Below are 16,789 nucleotides of genomic sequence, written 5' to 3'. Positions count from 1 at the left end.
CTATAGATTTCTGGGTTTGAAGCAGTGTACTAATACACATTTTCTGCTCCCAAATGAAAGGTTCTCTCCCAAAAGACCCTGGGCGGCAACTCCTGGTCTGCCCTGGGTTGTGCAGCCCGACACGCCTTCGCCAGAGGAGACACAGAGAAGAGCGCAGACAACGGAGAGGGAAGTGAACAACGCAGGAGAACCTGCCCTCCAGGAGGGGTTCAGAGGCAGGGGTGCAGAAGCCATCTGTGACAGACAACACACCTGCTTCCTCCAAACGCCTCCTCCCGCAGACCCATAGAAGAAATCTTGTTTAGTAGAAACCTTATTTAAAATTACAAATTTTGGGGGCGCCTGGGTGGCTCAGTGGGTTAAAGCCTCTGCCTTCGACTCAGGTCATGATCTCAGGGTCCTGGGATCGAGCCCACATCAGGCTCTCTGCTCAGTGGGGAGCCTGCTTCCCTCCTCTCTCTGCCTGCCTCTCTGCCTACTTGTGATTTCTCTCTGTCAAATAAATAAATAAATTCTTTATAAAAAAAATTACAAATTTTGGAACACCTTTTGATAAAGCCCCATGGTCGCGGGGTTACGGGGCACTGGAAGAAACCAATACGATCAGAGCAGCTGAGTTGGAAACAGGCCGAACGCAGAGCCGCGCAGGTTATCCTTCCTCTAGAGGCTAACAGGTGCACAGGGTATCTCCTGCCAAGACAGAGCCCCCCAAAACCAACGACTCCAATAAAGTGCATAAATAAAAACTGCCTGTAAAATTGGACAAATGAGGTTAACAAGAATACCTCCTGATGACAAGCGAATTAAATCATCTTTTCAAGTTGTTTTGGTTGTGGCACAACCTCTGGAAGACTGTATGTGTTGCTGCTCACAGGTGACGCGGCAAGTGATCTGCGCGCATCCCCTCTACCCTGGGATGTATGTCATCCCCTCAAAACGCTGAATGTGAAACACTGTACAGAGGTCGGAACGAAATCTGGTATTCCTATTTCGCTCAAGGATCTAATCTGGGTATAAAGATCTTAGAGTTCAAAGAATCATAAATAATTTTACGAAGAAAAAAACCATTGGAAATAGGAGGCTCCAGAGTAACCGGAGCGTCCACTGGCCCTCCCAGTGGTTGGCAAAGCCCGCCGGAGTCAGCAGCTCTGCAGCCCGAGGGGATCAGACAGCCGCGAAGCCGCCACACAGACAAAGGCCCACGGAGCGCCGGCGCTCAACCAGGTAGGGGCGGCAGGTGGCAGCTCAGAGTCACCTGCAAACGAAGGCAGCCCCTCCAGGGAAGACTCGTTCAGACCCCCCAGTGCCCACTCCACGGCCGCTGCACCCCTCGCGCTCTGGCACCGAGGGCAGGGTGTGGCAAGTCAGGGGTCTGCGCCCCAGCACAAGCCCGGGGTGACACCCCATTAGGAGCCCTGGTCCCCCGTCAGCCAGCCAGGTGGCTCTCGGGGGGCGACCCTCCCAGCCCAGGCTCCTCTCCTCATCCCCCAGGAGCCCAGGGTCAGGGAAGCGGCCCCCAGACCCGTGCGGCCATCCGCACACCGCAAACCACTGCCCGGTTCAGGCCTCGCGTGTGACACCAGCCGGCGCCCTCCCTGCGGCCCACGGACCCCAGCCAGCTGCCCACAGAGGAGCAGGTGTGTGCACCGCCGTGGCCGCCAGTGAGGGCGGGAGGAAGGGGCTTGGGGGTCCCAGTGCCCAGAGCATCCGGCCGCGAGGCTGCCGGTCCACAGGGAGGGGCCGCGCTCCCCTTTCTCTCCAGGGGCTGCTCCGGCCTCTGCACACTGAGCACGGACGCCCTCCAGGCAGGCTGAGCAGGCCGCGCTCCTCCTCACAGCCTGGACTCCTGGGGGCCCCGGTTCCCGCACTCCCCCGGCCCGGGCGTAGGCCTGGGTGCCTTCCCTCAAGAACCCAAAAACCAGACCACACAGGTCTCCGCCTCGGGCTCCCTCCGAAACCAGCCGAAAGCCTTCACCCAAGCCGGCAGGGCCCGGCCGTGCCCGGGCAGTTCTCAGGCGAGGACGTGAACAGCTCAGAACAGGCTCCGCTTTCTCTTTTGTTTTCCACTGCTCGGCCCAGCCCCATCCTTCAAAACTCAGCCCTGCTCCAGGTCCTGGGGAGAGCCGCACAGCCATCACCAAGGAGAAAACGCATCAACACAGAAACGGGGAAAATGCCCTAACAGTAGTAACTATTTAAGCCCTTAACGCCACTATCGTAAGGAATCCTAACGTCAACGAAACTGTCTCCACTTGAGAAAGTTCCACGAAGCGGCCCCTTCTGGGCACCCACGGTCCACTAATGGGGTTTCCTGTGAACCTCTAAAGCCACGGTCGGAGAGCGAGTCCCAGCCACTGGCCCTCCTTCATCTGTGGCCCCATAACAGATCTCTGTGATCTTCTTAGCTGCAGGCAAAAACTGCTATTTAAGACAGGGTCATTGCTTCTCTTCCAAAAAAGAACAAGAATGCAGTCATCGCAGCTCTCAACTTAAAAAGGCACCCCACGCGGCCGCCCCAGTTGGAGGCTGGCAGAGCCGCCGTCGGCCCCCCAGCACCCCTGGCTTGGCGATCGCCTTGAAAAACCACCACCCACCCATGTCCCTGAGCCTGGAGGGTCTCAGCCAGTCTCCCCACGCTCCTCTCGGTCCCCAGTGGGGAGCGGGTCACGCACGGACACCACCGTGGGACAAGGCGACAGACTGTTCTGCTCCAGGCAGATGCACTTTTGTCCTGAGCTGCCTTTGACTCTCCCAGGCAGACAAGCACATACCACATGGGATTCGCTGTTCCAACTTTCCCTACAATAACACGTCAACCTAAAGATAACTAGCGTTGTAAAATGTGTGAATAAATGTCAGCTCCTCGTGCTGACCAGAGCGCGTCGGGTCCCAGCAGCAGGAGTACGAAGTGGGCAGCGCATGGGGGGACAGCAAACACACGTCTGTGCTTTCGCTGACCCAGCACAACACGCCACCCCCACAGACATCCGTACACCATGGCCCCATCTGAACGCAGTTTGCCCATAATGAACCCGTTTTGTTGTCACCGTATCACAAACTTTGTCCAAGGCTGTAACTGAGAACTTGCCAGACAAGATTATAATTTAATTGTTCACGCATAAAAATGGCTTGCTGATGAGGGTTTAAAACAGATTTCCAATGGAACGCTCACTATGTGTGCGTGTTTCTCTAGAGAGAATAGTTTGAAGCTACTCTTTAAAAATGCCTTCTACATTTTTTGAGATGTGATTTTGTAAAAGGTAACTTGTTCATATCGATAAAAAAGTGGTGAAAGTAAAATGTTTTTAAGAAAATAAAATCGTATATTCATAATGTACAAAATGCATTATAGGGGATACGGGGAAGGGTTTAAGAGGCAATATAAAAGCTGTGAAAATGTGATATGAAGCTAAACTTTAAAAAGCAATCGTGGGAACACAGAAATAAATGACCCACGAGCTGCCACACCTCTCAGGCGCTCTCTGTGCCTACATGCCACAACTTGCCGGATCTGTGACAAATTTACTCTGTGGGTCAATGCTCCAACTCACAAATCCCTGCTCTAAGTGAGGATCCTGGGGACTGCATCTGTGACCGCATACAAAGCAGGACAGTCACTTCCAGAAGCGTGCCCTGCTGCAGCAGCTCCCTGCGAGGACCGGGGGTGTCAGGTCTCCTGCCCTAAGTGAGTCCTGTAGGAGCAAGACCTGGACACCTAACACCCGGGATGGAGAGCCAGACTGCCGACAGCCAGAAAGCCGGACAGCTGGACAGCCAGACAACTGGACAGCCAAGTAACCGGAAGGGATAGCACAGCCAAGGGATCTAGAAGAACCCACGTGCACCCCTGCATCTCTGCCGGGGAGAGCACCACACAGTCAGCCCCACAGGCCGGCAGAGTCCCACTGAATACGGGTTTCATCCCAATTCCTGAGAGCTTATGGGACACCAGGCCACTTACTGGATCTTAATGACTCAAAGAAAAGCAGGCTTAGGCTAGAGAAAACCAGAAGTCATGACGGGAAACATGGCCACACACAGAAAACAATGTCCTGGCAGTGGACCAGCAGGGCAGGAGGATGCTTCCAGAAGCACAAGGAGGCACATGGTGACCTTCATTGACAAGAGCAGGCTTGGTGTTCCAGGGAGCTCGAGGCTCTGTCGGGAACGCGGGGATGTGGCAGAACCCTTGGTCAGTGCGATTCCCCCGGGGCAGAGACCCAGCCACAAAACCCACTGGTCTCACCCTCGGCTCTCCCCTCCTCCTCATCAACACCCAGCCCCCTCCCCCACACCCTCAATACACTCCTGAATCCACACACCCTCTATCCTGAGCCAAAGTGGGCATTCCACACAGAGACTTGGGCCAGCCTGAGACTTCCACCCTTCACAGCCTCCATGCCCTGCAGATGAGGCCCAAACTCCCGGGGGCGCTTACAAGGGCCTGAGCCCCCGAGACTCTCCCGGGCCCCCTAGGACCGTGAGCTCTGTTCCATGCCCAGGCAGACACACACTCACTCTTATTTCTGGGCCTCACACGTGCAGTTCCCACCCCACCCATACACAGGAGGTCTCACCTGACATCTCACCTGACCCCTAGGAGCTGTGCGACATGGTCAGGGCCTCCCCCGCCAGCTCTCCGCATGGCCCTGGCCCTACCCTAGCCCACATCTGCACGGCTTCTTCACCTGCCCCTCCTGTGTTGGAGAACAAGCCCTCTCCCCACTGAGTCTCCACACTAGCACAGAGCCGAGCACATTTTGGGCATCACGGTGCTGTGAGAGGTGGTCTGGCCCATAAGCTTCCAGGCAGACTCCCCAAGATCAAACCCCAGTTCTGCCACTTGCTCAGATCAGCTGTGTGACCCCTGTCTTCACCTCTCTGGTCCCCAGCCCATTTCACTTTTTAAATGTAAACGACAGTTATGATAACTATAGTAGAGTAATTCTGTGAGGTTTAAATTAACGCATTCTAGGTACAATGTTTAACACACAGTAAATGTTGAAGACGTTATACATTATTATTAAAAACTGCGTGTAGGACCCAAAGATACCTTACTCACTGAGAGTGACAGTAATTTGGTTAAATAAATCCAAATTAAAAAGGACAAAATAATACAAGTTTAGGAAACTAAATGAGAAATCACTAGGGACCCTGTATGCTTAGTGGGCCCTCACAGGTCCACTACAAAAGGTCATTTAATACAACTATTAAGACTTCGACCAGCTACAACCCTCCACAGCACACGTGCGCAAACACATTCTAGCTCCCAAACTCTTCACAAAAACTAAACTTTAACACAGGCTAAATATTAACTAATATTTGAGAACTGCTATTTTGTTAGGTTGGCAATACAGGAGAATGGTCTTAGTTTTTGAAAATGTTGATGAAATATTTTAGAGGTGGTTTAAAAAAAAAAAAAAAGAAAGGCAAAGATATCAAAATGTCCACGACTGCCAGATGTAGACAGCAGATGCAGGTGTGTTTACTTGTCTGATACCAAAACCAGACAAGGACGCCACAAAGAAAAGCAAATTACAAGCCAATATCCTGGATGAGCAGCGATCCAAAAATCTTCATCAAAATATTAGCAAACTGCATTCAATGATACAATGAAAGGTTCCTACACCATGACCAGGTGGGATTTATCCCAGGAATGCCAGGATGGTTCAACATCCACAGGCAGTCAGGGTGCTACACTACGTAGACATAATGAAGGATAAAAATCACACGCTCATCTCAACAGACGCAAAAAGAAGGTTTGACAAAATTCAACATCCCTTTATGAAAACACAACAGAGCAGCCACAGAGAGGCCGTATTTCAACATATTAAAGGTCACATATGACAAACCCACAACCAACATCACACTCAATGGGAAAAAAGCAAAGAGCTTTTCTCCTAAGATCAAGAACAAGACAAAGACATCCAGCCTCAACACCTTTATTCGACCTACTACTGGAAGGCCTCGCTAGAGCAGTAACGGAAAAAAAAAACAGAAAATAAACCACTATTTGTAGATGACATGATATTATATACAGAAAACCCTAAACACTCATCAAAAAACTATTAGAATAAAAAAAATTCAGGAGGAGTCAAAGGATACAAAACCAACATACAGAGATCTGTGGCATCTCTACACCTTAGTAACAAACTACCAGAATTTAAATTGAGAAAGCAATCCCAGGGGCTCCCGGGTGGCCAACTCTTGGTTTTGGCTCAGGTCACGCTCTCACGGGTCATGAGATCGAGCCCCACGTCAGGCTCCACACTCAGCACAGAGTCTGCTTGAGATTCTCTCCCTCTGCACCCCCATCTGTGCATGCACACGCATGCGCTCCAATAAATAAATGAATCTTTAAAAAAAGAAAAAGAAACCAACGCCATTTATAATTGCATCAAAAAGAATAAAATAGCTAGGAATAAACTGAACCAAGAAGATGAAAAACCTGTACACTGAAAATTACAAATGTTTAGACACAAATAAATTAAAAGATATCCTGTGGTCACGCATTACAAGAATTAGTATTGCTAAAACATCCATGTTACCGAAAGCGACCTACAGATTCAATGCAATCCCTACCCAACATCCAGTGGCATTTTCCACAGAACTAGAACAAACAACTCTAAACTCTCTACGGCATCCGGAAGAACCCAAAGAGCCAAAGCAGCCAAAGGAAGAACAAGAAGGCTGGAGGCATCAGGCTCTCTGACTTCGGGCTGTACCACAAAGCTACAGTCATCAAAACAGTATGCTGTTGGCATAAAAACAGACACACTGATCAAAGGAACAGAACTGAGAGCCTAGTAATAAACGCACACGTATACGGACCATTAATTTACAACAAAGGGTCCAAGAACACACAATGGTGAAAGCCGTGTCTTCAGTAAATGATGTGGGGAAAACCAGGCGGCCACATGCAAGAGAATGGAACTAGCCTCCTATCTTACCATACACAAAACTAACTCAAAATGGATGAAAGACCTGAGTGTGAGACATGAAACCATAAAACTCTTGGAAGAAAACGTAGGTAGAAAGCCTGTGAGTCATTGATTTTAGAAGTGTGTTTGAACCTGACTCAAAAGGCAAGGGAAACAACGGCAAAAATAAACCAATGGGACTACATCAAACTAAGAAGCTTTTGCACAGTCAAGGAAACCACCATCAAAACAAAAAAGGTAACCTAGTAGGAGAAGATATTTGCAAATCCTATGTCCAATAAGGGGTTAATATCCAAAATACATAGAAGCTCCTACAGCTTGGTAATTAAAAAAACAAGCCACCCAAGTAAAAAAATGGGAAAAGGATCTGAAGAGGCATTTTTCCAAAGACATACATACATGTGGACAACAAGCGCAGGAAGCGGTGCCCAACATCACAAATTACTAATAATTATAAATCAAAGCACAATAAGGGATCATCTCACATCAGTCAGAACAGCAATGATCAAAAAGACAAGAAATAACAAGCGTTGATGGGAATGTGAAACAGTATGGCGATTCCTCGAAAAACTAAGAACAGAATCACGATATGATCCCCCTGGTTCCACTTCTGGGTATCTACCTGAAGAAAACAAAAACACTGTAACACTATTTCCAAATGAGACCCGCACCCCCCTCCATGTTCACGCAGCATTCCTGACAGTAATCAAGATACGGAAGCAACCTAAGTGTCCACCAGAGGATGAATGGGTAAAGAGGACGAGGTGTGTAGACACAGACACACACGATAGAGTACTACACAGCCACGAAGAAGAACGGAATCTTGCCGTACGCGATGGCACAGATGGACCCTGACAGCGTCAGGGCAAGTGAAGTCAGTCAGACAGACGAAGACAGATACTGTACGATTCCACTCATCTGTGGAATCTGGAAAAAAAAAAATAGCAGTATTAAAACAAAGTCATAGATACAAATCAGTGGTCGTTCCATGGGGAGAGGGTGAGTGAAATGGGGGTCACTGTGCACGGACAGACGGTGACTGGTCTTTGGGCGGCGATCACGGAGTAGCGCATACAGATGTCATATTACACTGTTGTACACCTGACGCCTGCAGAATGTTATGTACCAAGTGCACCTCGTTAAAAAAAAACAGAATGTTGGAATGTTATTCAGTCAAAAGGAAGTGAATAAAAATAAGTTAATATAAATAAAACACCTCAACATTTTTTAATCTTTGTTGCTGAATCTAGATGGTTGAGTGTATGTATGTCTATCATTTTTCCAATTTTTACGGGTTTTGGAAGTCTTTTTACAAAACAAACGACTACAACAACAAAAAAACCTCCCACTTGCAGTCCCAGGAAGGAACACAATTCAAAGCAGGGCTCTGGGGAGGCCTGGGGGGCCCCTCCCCCCGACCTTCCTCTCCCCATCCCCTCCCCACTCCCAGGCCTGGAGGAAGCTCCGGAGGCTCCAAGGAATGCGGTTCAAGAACGTCATCTTTTGTTAATTCCAGTCTTCAAAATTCAAAAAGAAAAGAAAAGAAAAAAGAAAAATCATCTGAATAATAAACCGTTCACATGAAAAGCAGTATTTACGAGACTGCTCACTGCAAAAAAACCCCGAATCCACCCAGAGCTTGGTCACAGCCTTCCTGCGGGCAGCAGCGGCCTTTTCCAGCCAGAGGAGCCCGCCCCGGGCTCGCTACTGGGGCTCACGCGGACCCCACCAGCGGCTTTCCAAGGGGAAAAAACACGGTCATGCAGTTGAGGTCTCTTTCCCACACTGCAAACAATCATTTTCTAATCAGTTAAATACGGCATCGCCAAGGGGAAAAGGTAAGACGTCCTGCGTTTTTGAACCGTCAGCCTACCTCTGCATCTACAGGCAATCCTGACGTTTTCTGCCTGTGAAGTAAACCAACACGGAGCAGAAGCCCGACTGACTTCGTGCTCCTTTCCCCAAAACAGTCAAAGATCATTCTACCGACATCTTCTCCTGCACAAGGAATCCGGAGTAACCTCTAATATTTTGAGCAATTTGCCTAACAAAACAAGTCTGCAAGTTTCTTCCAACCGACGGGACCAGAGCGGGAGAGCTGAGGCCTCCCGGGCTCCCGGGGGCTGTGGGAGCGCGGCGGGGGCACTTCCTGCTCCAAGCCCAGTTTTCGGTTTTAGGGAAGCAGAAGCTGAAGCCTGTCCTGTTTGTCAAACAACTCTCTCCTGGGGTACTTTTTCAGCTCTGGCTCATTCATTAACCATCTCACGCTGCCAAGAAGTAGGTCTGCTTTCCTCCGCAGCTGGGGTCCCTCCTCCTGTGTCCCCTGGCCACCTCCTGGGGAGCCCCGGGATTTAGGGAGGAGGCGGGAGCCACAGGGGCTCCCCCCCCCCACCGGTGTGTGCGGCTCTGGCAATGGGAGATCTGTGGAATCTGGAGTCCGGCGGGCCAGGAGGATCCCGTAGGAGAAAGCAGCTCTCCGCGGACGGGAGGCTCGGGCATTTACGGGAGGGGCAGGCCTCCAACAGGCAAGTCACAGAACAAAAACACTGAGTCTCCAGCGGGGCCTGGCGGGACACTTCCGAAGGCTTGTGCCCAGAGCAAAGGGGGCTGCCCACCCCCAACGACAGGGCATGCCCAGGACCACAGGCCCTGTGGGTGCTGGGCCGGGGGCGCAGCCACTGCCGGGCTGTCCGCCTGCAGACAATGAAGTGGGCTTTGCTCGTTACACTGTAGTATTATGGGCCTGAATTAAAATACATCATTAAGATCCTGCACAGGCTTATCTACTGCAGAGACAAAAAGACTATTCTTTTAACAAATGGGAAGAAATTCCATAACAACAATGAGGAGTTCCTCTCTGCACACAGCAATCTGCCCCAGATTAACAATTCCAGGCTTATAGTCCTCGGCCGTGGAGCCGCTCCGTGAACTGATGCTTTCACTGCTGGGCGGTTACGGACCGAAGCTGACAAGGCCTCGAGGCTGCCTCGCTTGGGCCAATCAATAATCCATTATGAGCAAACTACATTTCCACTCTAATAAGAAGACATGAATAAACGGCCACCAGAATCAGCAGCATTCACAAGAAACCCCACCCCACCACCCCACTGCGGGGAGAAAGGACAGAAACCCACTATCCCAGGGAGGGAGGCGCACACAAGTGCCCACGGGCGAGGCAGGCCCTATTTCCAAGCGGGAACACTGTGCTCGGACTGCCGTGCGAAGGCACCCGCCTTAAAGGTAAGTCTCGAAAATGCTTTGTTCAGAGCACAAAGCAGAAGAAATAAACAGCAATGCAACAGTGACAAAATCCCACTTTCTCCAGCAAAGGTTTCCCTTAAATTCTTCAGCACCCCACGCCCAAAACGTCCAGCGAGGGCCACCACATTCGTGGACCCTAAATGTAACCGACTGTCCCTAATAGGGTTTCACTACGCGAACGGCACGGTCTCTGCGCAGGGCTGGCGCACACCCGGCTGCCGTCACGCGTCCACCGACGGCCGAGGGCCCGCGGGAGCAGGCGCCGCTGCAGGAGGGGCAGACCAGGCTCTGGCACACACGCGCCCGAGCTCCTGGTCCCCGAAAGGACAGCCTCCATTTTCACCTCCAGAGAGACGGCGGAAACAGAACAGCAGCAACTGTGTGCCGATGTATTTCCAAGAGAAAATATGAATTAACATCAGTATCCAAGCCGCTTGCACGTCCTTGGACTAAACAGAACGACCGGGAAGTCAAACCTGACCATCCAGGAGGATGAGCAAAGCGGACGAGCGCGCCACCTCATTACTGATCACATCCAGGAACGACCAGGAGTAGGTGAGGGAGGATGTAGGAATTTTCCCTCCCCAGTCACTAATAACAGATCCAGAAAAATCCTAAGTAGGCGTGGAGACGTTCACCCAGAAGCCTCCACGTGAACACAAGCAGGGCCGGGTGTTTTCCATCCACAGCAAAGCAGCGTCCTTCCACTAGTTTTTCCTTCTTTGCTCTCCAAAATCAGTGCCTCACTCCTGCTGGCCATTTACCGTTTCCAAGCCTTATACTACAAAGTGATGTTATCAATCTATTTGTCCCTAAAAAAGTGAACGTCTCTAAACTGGGGGAAAAAAAAAGACGACGACGACGACGGTAAGAGGGGAAAGAAGAAAAGTGAACAGGAGTCAGAGGCTGCTCTGGAATGTTCTGCGGCTAGATTTCCTGCTGGGGCCCCCCCGCCGGCCACAAAGAGCGGGGGCCTGGGGGGTCCACCCCGCGCCCCTGGAACCGCCAGCACAGTTCTTGACCTAGTCAACATCTCCATTAAGAGCCCACGTCCCCCCAGCCAGGGCGCTGGGTGACGTCTGCAGCCCCCAGAGGCCGCCCAGCGTTTTACAAAGAGAGAGCAAATCACTCGCTTCATCACATGAGCCACAAAAGCAGTCCGGTTGTACTCTGACGGTCCTCCCATGCTGCATCCAGAGGAGGAAAGCCTAAGTTTCGAATAATTCAGAAATACTGAAAACCCGGAGAGCCCCAAAGAAAATCAAGACTCATAAACTTCTAGTTTTAAAACTGACATGGGAGATCCGAAGGCTCTAGATAAAGTGCAGGTAAAATCCCATTTACGAGTGGCTGGTAAGTTTTTATCCAGCCTGACCTCCAGAGTGTGCAAATTATCACCAATTCAGAGCCTAATATCAGTATTTTTAAAGAAACTGTCAACAGTGAAAACAAAATAACCCTGTGTAGAAACTCGCCACATTTTCTCGCTGTGTCACACTCCCTGGTCTACTGGATGTACCTTGTTGAAATTTTATTAGTTGATCGTAAAACATATTTCAACAGAAATTCGTTTCTACAAATAAGCTCTCTTGCTCCAAGTAAACCAAGAACAAAGGATAGTATTTGCCCCCCAAACCAATAGCAGTGACCTCTTTTCCAGACTTTTACCTAAAACCAACATTTTCCTCCCCATGTAAGAACACAGACGGCCGTAAATACCTAGATCTGACATTATCACTTTCCTCTGTGCTTTTTGTGAACAGCCAGGAAGTCCCCACCATCAAATAAAGAACTGTGCCCAAGAATACAGAGAGAGATGATTCTGTGCGGCAAGCCATGAAACATTCTGTGAAACGTCACCTTCCGAGGTAGGACTGTTGAGCACAGAAGTCAGCCCCCCAAAAATACCTTCACTAAGAGCGCACGGGAAAAATAAACACTTCGGTGATCAATTTTACTGAATTCTAAGTAACTGCACACAAAACGTTTTCTATAAAGATACCCTGAATAGAGTTCATTTTGGCAGGACAGCTGAAAAGCATATCATGCAAGGAATCATCAAAGACTTTCTTGGCCCCCGTACAAACACCAATCAATACTCTGAGAGGATCGAAATTAGAAAAGGACAGATCTTCCCCAAATGCTTTTGTACCTAAAGCACATACAGGATAAACAGTGTAAATGCTCCAGACCCGTTACCGCCAGTAACTGCTGCAACGTGACCTCGTTTATCACTCGCACACGCAGCCCCTCTGAGACGAGCTGCGTGCTACAGCCTCTTACGGAGGGGGACCTATCACAGAATGTTTACAAAGAGCAATTCTTGACAACGTGATGTCACATCGCCCCAGGATTTATCCCACATTGCTTGTCTAAAAATATATTTTCAACCACACTAATGACACATCCCTGCAGATCCTAACTTCTGCAGACGAAAGACCGCGTCTACCTTCCTTGCAAAGAACAAGGATAAACACGCAAAATTCCACTCTCTTTCCCCGGAAGAATGTTAGTGTGGTATTCGGCTGCGAAAGTTAGGGAAACGCGGCATGTGAAGCGACCGTAAGTGATCTCACAGAAACGAGGACGGGATGTTTTCTAAGCCAGAACGTCTCACCCGGCAACAGCTTTGGGGGAAAGTGACCACAAAATACAACACAGCAGGTTTTGGGGTTTCAGAGCTCGCAGGCCCCACGCCCACCCCCCAGGCCCTGGGAGGGGGATCGGGGGCTGCGCATGCAAAAGTGCCCTCCTGCTTGGTTGGAGGAGCGCGGCACTGCCCGTGGCACCCAGAGACACGGCGGTCACAGCGGTTGCTGCAAATAGTGTCCAAGAACCAGAAGACGCAGACGCGGAGTTGGGGCCCACCTCCGAACCTCCTGCAAAGCCACGGCGAAACCAGAGTCAAACTGGCAGTGGGCTGGTGCGATCGGATGTGTGTTAATTCCGTCAGCGCTGTCCCTCCCGCCACCTGGCACACAGCAACGCAGAAAGCTCTAGAGGCCTCCTCCATGCATTCAGCACAAGGTCCACGAGCAGTTGGGCCGGCATTGCCAGGCAACAGACCAAGGTTCCAAAGGGCTGCATGGGCCCAGGTGGGAGCCCAGGGCATAGCTCGGAGCAGGTGGAGCGAGGGCGCTGAGGGCCTGGGGGGCTGCTCTTGTGTTCTGGGGACTGTGACATCCAAGCTGGGGCCACTGGTTCCCCAACATCACTTGAGAGTCCAAGTTTACAGAGACAAACTCTAGAAACGCCTCTTCGGTGAAAGGAACAGTTACTCGTAACCATACTGTCCAACACCCACGAGACACCCATGGTAACAGGAGTCTGTCACTGAGATGCCAGATGACCGTGCACAAGCCAGGTCTCTCGTGAGCACAGACCTCCGTGGGAGAGAGAAAGCGGCGGAACCCACCCAACCAACCAAGTCCTGCAAAAACAAAACACAGCTGGTCTGAAGTAGGTTTCCAACTCAGCTACTGGAAGGAGCTCCTATCCCGGCACTGGATGGCCACTATTAATGGCCAGAGGCCCCCTTTACCTCCGCATCCCCCTGACATCCCCCCTGAAGGGCCGCGTCCTACCTGCACCCACCGTCCCCTGAGGGAGGAGGAAGGGCGGGGCCCGTCCATCTGTGATGCCGTGACACGCACGTACTCGGAAAAGCCCACGCTCTGTCCCCGCAGATAAGGACAGCGGGCTCTCCTCTCCCCTCACGGGAAACAGCAGATGCTCACTCTAGCTCCACTGCCTACCAGACTCCCTGGGCAGCTGACGCTGGGCACGCACAACCCTCTGTGCCTTTCCGAACCCAGGGGGTACGCACCCGCACCGCGTGGGGGAACCTGGATTACCGCTGGAGAAACGCAGGCCAAGGAGTGAGCACAGGCAAGCCCTTCCTCGACTAAAGCCCCCCCAAAGCGCGCCTCTCTGGACCCACAGATAACTAAGAACATTCTGGTCATGCACAAAATCAAACAAGCTTCCCAGTGCGGAGTCCCATCACCTGGCGCCTCTGGGGAGAGCACCGCCCCCAGCAGGGGGGAACCAACCCGAAGCTTCTAGACACTCAGCAGACGTCATAATTTCAGGGGACGGCCCACGGCCCCGGAGAGTGCACACAGCACATTCTCGCCGGACGCGCGACCAAACCCTAACCGGCACGTGTGCTCATGTGCTGCAATGGGAAGGCCCCACTCACTGATTCCCCGGGGGGTTTGCGACTCCAATCTTCAGGACAAATGCGGGTTTCTCCGCTCTGCGCTTAGAGTCAGACCGAGCCACTCACACACACATACGCTGCAAACTACTTTTGATTTCCTTATATTCACAGTGAGTTTTGTTTTTTACATTTTTTCTAAAATTGGTCTGTTGCCCAGAAGGTGCCCAGTCACAGTGCGCGGGGAGGCTGGGTGGGTCGTGCCGTGGTGCTGGCTGCGGACTGCGGCGGCTCGAGCCCCGGGAAGGGAAAACAGCCGCCCCGGGAAGGGAAAACAGCCACCACGGGGCTTCGCCTCCGTCACGGCACTAAGTGAAGCTGGCGGGGCTCGCGGGAAGGGGGCAGAGGCCCTGCCAGGAAGACCGCACACACGGCAAACAAAATGATGCTTCTGTCGAAGCCCATGCAGGCAAGCGCGCGTCCCACCATGTGCGTGTGGCAGAGAACGAAGATCAGCCTGAGTTCCTTGCGTGTTAACCTCCTGCCCGGAAAGTCCTCGAAAAGGAGACTGGTCAGCGATCTTCGTCTTTTTCTCCTTAACCTGAACCTACCTGCGTTTCAGATAAGCACACCGGGACCGGCTTTCTCAAGGAATGACAGCTTCCTCCAGTCAGTTTTAAAATCTCCTAAGGGAGACCTTTCCAAACGAGGACCAAGAGCCAAGTGTTGCTTTCCGGAGAGACACACACACACACAGGCTTTGACTCGGGGCCTAGAGTAGAGACCCTGTGCATCAAGTCTCGCCATCTAACAGGGTAATTCCCACCCGTGTCACACTCTGAAAACACAGCTCCAGGAGGAAACCCACAGAAAACACCACTGTCCTTCCGGGACAGTAAGCTCCTCACCCACATGGGGGGCTAGCCTGGGCCCAGCACACACCGCAGCCTCCCGCGGGCACACGTGACAGTCACACGTTCAGCCAAGCTCTGCTTGTAGTCCCAGCTGTGCCGTGACCGAGCTCTTCCAGAAAAGCCCTCTCGGGAGGAAAAACTGGCAGGACGAGCCCCTGAGTCACGTTCTTCTAGAATTTCATGGTTTTCTCACCAATGCACCGACAGGCGACACACTCCAGCTTCCAGGCACAGAGCCTCGGCCCACACAGGCCAGCGCCCTGAGGAGCCTCTTCTCACAGAGGGGCTCCCTGTGGAGACCCCAGCCCCGAGGACCCTCTGGAGGCGGAGGTGGCCACGGCCCGTGCGCGGGTCACCCGGACACTCGGGCTGGAGGCTGGGGCTTCGTGCACAGCAGGACGGCAAGTGGAACCAGACACCTGCGCCTGAGGCTGGTTCCCTGTCTCTATTTTTCAGGAAGGGCAGGAACTGATTTTCATAGCCCACTGAACCATCAGTGATGGCTCACCGCAAGCACAGAGCCAGGGAGACGCAGCTTTCCCAGCGGGACAACAGTCCCCACTCCAGCAGGCCCCTTCTCTCTATGCAACAGGCGAACCCTGACAGCGTCCTCGGGGGGTCTGCCTTCGCGTCCCAGCTCTCCGCACCCCAGCAAACCACCAGCAGGACATCCGCGGGGGCGAGCGGAAGAGACCACCCGCAGCCTCCTCACCACCAAGGGGGCCAAGGGCACCTGTGGACCACACTGATTGAGGGGCCCTGGACCACCCCATGTTCTTGCGGCCATGGAAGGAAATTTAGGGGGAGTCATTGGCCCCACACAGTCTCTACAGTTGTCAGAAACGCATTCAGAGAATGCTTCCCCTTCTTGCATGCCAAACGTAGAGTAAGAAAATGTACACAAAGTCCTCAGGCCTGTGCTGGTCTCCGGTGGGCACTCAGCGAGGGGAGGGTCCCTTCCCCGTGTGGCCCCAATTCCAAGATTCGGTAGTCGTGTCAGTGACCACAAGGAACCCCACTGTGGGAGTCCCGAGGCCCACATCCGAGGTCCGGTCCCTCACACAGTCAGCAGATGTCCACCAAGTGCCCTCCTCAGGCCGGGCGGCCCCACGTGCTGCTCACAGCCAGGCAAGTCTCTGGCTTACCTGGACACCGGCGCCTGCACAGGGAGGACCTGGCCTCACCCTGCCGGGTGGAGGTGCTGAGAAAAGTCCCTCCTCCCACGCTCCGGCCAAAGGATTTTCCCCAAATCCAGAGATAAAACCTATGGCGCTCTTTTCTACCCTATGTAGCATCAAAATACCTTAAAATCAAATTTCCTGTTTTTCTTTGGGCTTTTAAAGTGATTTTCAAGGTGTTTTTGCCCCAGAAGAGCTTTCGGTGTTTCCGTGGTGGGCCTGGGGTCCCCACAGGGGCGGACCTCACAGGCTTCAGTTGTGCAAACCTGGAGGCACCTTCCAGCAAATTTAAATCAAACCATTTCACAACGTGTACCAAAGGACGACCCACAGGAT

The sequence above is a fragment of the Enhydra lutris genome, unplaced genomic scaffold (assembly GCF_002288905.1).
Source record: "Enhydra lutris kenyoni isolate GAN:26980312 unplaced genomic scaffold, ASM228890v2 scaffoldscaffold36, whole genome shotgun sequence".
Taxonomy (NCBI): domain Eukaryota; kingdom Metazoa; phylum Chordata; class Mammalia; order Carnivora; family Mustelidae; genus Enhydra; species Enhydra lutris.
Note: the sequence above shows the minus strand (reverse complement) of the source record.